Raw genomic sequence first — 4,089 nt, forward strand, 5'->3', positions numbered from 1 at the left:
TATATTGAGATAGATAGCAGTTTTAAATTTTTTAGACTAATATAGAGACAAGTTGAGCTTTATGGTTACTTTGCACATATGCACTAGTTTTTAGTTGTTTCATTGTACCTTTTGATTCACTCTCATGATCATTATATCATCATTATTTTCGCAATGTCACAACATTTTATTGATTTTGCCTCATGTTTTTATGCAAAAGGAGGTGGAAACATTACGTTGACTACTTTTGACATGTCAAATTGTTAAAAATCTATTGTGTTCATTGCTTTATCCTCTCTCATGCAAAAGAAAGAACACTTTTTTAACAACATTTTTTTTTTGCTAAATTTATATTCAATTTGCAAATAAGATCTATAATTTGCATCTTTCCTACATTTGAAAGAAATGTCTTTAAAATTATTATGGATTCCAAACAAATATTCAAAATAAAATTGTGCCAAAATATTCAAGTTATCGAATTGAATGGCGTTTTGTGAAGTTGACAACTTCGTTAAATTGCATGGTTTTCTACTTCCAGACTTGAATCTCCCAACAATTGACTAAATAATTTTATTGAAGAGAAGTTATATTAATCAGCAAAGAAAGATATCAATATAGTACATTATACTAATAAGAAAATAGTTACTTAATTTCTTTAAAATAGAGAAAACTTTTCACAATTGTCACACTTTCCCAACTTTTTTGCCAATATCACTCTCAACTGCTAGCAGCATTGAGGTTTGAACAAATTGATTGTTATTACTCTTGTTTGAACCAATTTAATACAAACATAGATTACACAATTTACATAGCATTGGAGAACAATAACATGTTCACAATTCAACTATTTGTTTTTCACATTATACACAAACAAAACACAAAAAAAAAAAAACATTTCTCTCCCAGCATTTGCTTACATTAACTAAGGATTGAGGAACACTAAAGAATGCATCACTTACATCAAATTGTGTGCAACAATTATATTGTATATGACAAAAAGATAGTTGTAGGCATGATAACTTGAAAGAGTATAGCTTAAAATCCCACAAGTAATCTAAGTGTAAACTTGATGGATATATATTAAAACACTAATGCTTGAAACCCCATTAACAATATAATTGAAACCGCCAAAAAGATACAACTAAAAATAGTTTAACTTATAACACCATGATACCATAACTTTATACCTCATATATATAACTTAAAACATAATTAGTTGAAACTCCAAATTAGATATAAATTGAAATAGTATTGCTTGATACACCTTTAATAGTATGACTTAAAATAGAATTACAAATTACTTAAAACATGATTACAAAAAACCCCACTAACTTTATAGCTTAAACCTCAATATATATAACTTACAACCTCATATATATGCATTGAGAAGCATAAACCATAAAATTCACTTACAACAAACTAGTAAAACATATCATGACACTTACAACACTTAAATGACACTTCTAACACTTGAAATGACAATTACAATATTAAACAAGAAACCACAAAAAGGGGATTTTGTCCAACTATGGAATGGTGGATAGCAACAATAATAACATGAGTGAAATTAAGAACCATAAAAACAATCAAGTCATTGTTTTTATCAATATTTGAAACCCAAATGAGATTTTTTTAGCAACCCAATGGAAGAGTAAAGCCATGAAATTTTTCATTAACGAAAGCATCCATAAAACCATAGAAACTAGAAGTGATGATATTGTTAACAAAAGAATGCACAAAATCATAGAACATGGTTAAGGTACAAACAAAACTACAAATCAAAGAAATACATGAAAAAAGACAAAGAAATATATTGTTAGTAGCCTTAGTAAGGAGAAGAATCCTCACCTAGAATGAACAACAAACAACAAGCAATTGTGAGCTATCCCAAGAAACCTACAAAATATGTATTGGTGGAAGCACCTAATATTTTTGAAGTGATAGTTAAAATAGAAAAATTAAATAATGAACGAAATTTCAAATGAATAAGGGCAAACCTAACCTTCATTGCCACCCACAACACATCGAGGGCGAGTATGCAGGCATGTCAAACAAATACATTGAAGTTTGCATGAAATTGGATGTCTTCTAGCATGGTAAATGTTGATTAATTGACCTTAGACAAACATATTATGGGTGCTAAGGTCATGATCACTCCAAAATATGTGTGAAAGAAAGGAGGGAAAGTTAGCATGATGTGCGATGAAATGAAGTACTAAATGGACTCTGTGTTGAATATTAGGTCCTAAACTGGCCAAGTAAATGTGGCTAGTAGGAAGGGGATGCAAGGGTGGCATGCTTTAAATGTACCTCATCGAGAGGGTGGTAGATTGATTAGACGTCACACAAACAAGCCAACAAGTATGTCAAACCTATCGTGCCATTGGCTGTGGTAGACGCACTCCACTTCACATCATCCATCCAAATTTAATTTTGTGAATTTAATTCAAAATAATTTTATAGATCAAAATTAATAAATTTTGATTTTGGAATATATAAATTTATAGATTAAATAATATTTTAAACATGTCTATTTGAAAAATAAATAATATTCAAAGAATAAAAATTTCCTCAATGAAATATTTTAACAAAGCAAATTATAATTTTAAATAAAATGTAACAAATTAATGTATGATTTTCTTTATGGGTATAAATTCAAATTAATTCATAGGTGTGTCAATTTAAATCAATGGATGATTGTCTGGTATGACATGGCTCTCAGAGTTTAAACCAAATCATTACTTATATCTGGCACTGCTACGGAAAATATTAGCTGGTGCATGGTGAATAAACGCTGCCAAAAAATGCATTTTAGAAAAGAGAAACACAGGGAATGCACACACATTTTAATTCCGCACGTTAAATACCACAATCAATTCACGTTTGGAAATGGTTATCATTGTTCAGTCGGAAAGAGCGCTTCACAAAACGACGGCACCACTTGGTGGGCTTTTGTGTGTCCTCATTCTCCATTGTGTTGCTCTCAACGTGCCTTCGCTTATTTTTTGCCACCTCATTCTCCCTTCAATTGGTGCCCTGGTACGCAATAGCCTCACATCCATTCCTTTGAATGCCATGCAAATTCAAGTGGAAGAGTTCTGCAGCTCACTGGACCTAACTTTTTTTCTTGTCTTTTCCTGGTTTCGTTTTGGATTACCTAATTATGGTATATTATTCTGAATCCTCCATTCTGTCAATCACCCAACTATTCATTATGTGGGTCTTCGCTGATGGCCCTGGTATTAATTCCATAACCCATAGTTTGCTTCTTATATTCGTTTCCTTTTGAAACAAAAATTAGGGTTTGATTTTCTTAATTTTGGGGGTTTTTGTTTTTCAGTTCAATTAGTGGTGGCTGCTACAAAGCGTCCGAGTCAGTGAATAGCAGGTAAGGATTTATTTGAGTCCTTGCTTAGGCTGTGAAGCTTTTGTGTTTAAACGAATTCATCCTACCCTGTGTGGTCTCATTTCATTAATTATTCTAATGAACGATAGAATTAAATTTTAATTAGTAATTATTTTCATAAAAGTGCATTCAGAACGCTGGATAGACGTTGCCCTTATAATATTTGATAAATTTTGCCTACATTTATTTAGGATGTGTAACTCTGTAGTTTGACAATCTATGGTTCTTCATTAAAATGCATAGACTTTAGTATATTGATGAAAGTCCTCTAATGCCAATGAAAAATAATTAAATTTTGATAAGGAAAAGGGTCGAATATTTTTCATGGAATTTTCATGGAATATGCACTAAAACAAATGATTAAATCAAATTGAAATAGTCCTTTCACACATTGAATATCCCTGTATGATTCAAACAAATCACCAGACCATATTGCCAGTCAACAACATAAACAAATTTTAAAATAAAAGCCAAAAAGAGCATGGAATCAAATACTACAAACAAGCTATTACAAAGGAAACAGTCATGTTCATAGTCTTTTTAAGCTAAATTTCAGATACCCACTGTTATCCTTGCTAGTGAGGAGGCTCTCCATGAAGCTGCATTGACAGATCAATTTTTGGTCTCCTTGACTTTGCTGTGCCCCCTTCTGCAAAAACTTGAAAGAACGGGACATTATGAGCCAGGAGATTCTGAGCTAGGTA

The sequence above is a fragment of the Cryptomeria japonica genome, chromosome 3 (assembly GCF_030272615.1).
Source record: "Cryptomeria japonica chromosome 3, Sugi_1.0, whole genome shotgun sequence".
Classification (NCBI taxonomy): Eukaryota; Viridiplantae; Streptophyta; class Pinopsida; order Cupressales; family Cupressaceae; genus Cryptomeria; species Cryptomeria japonica.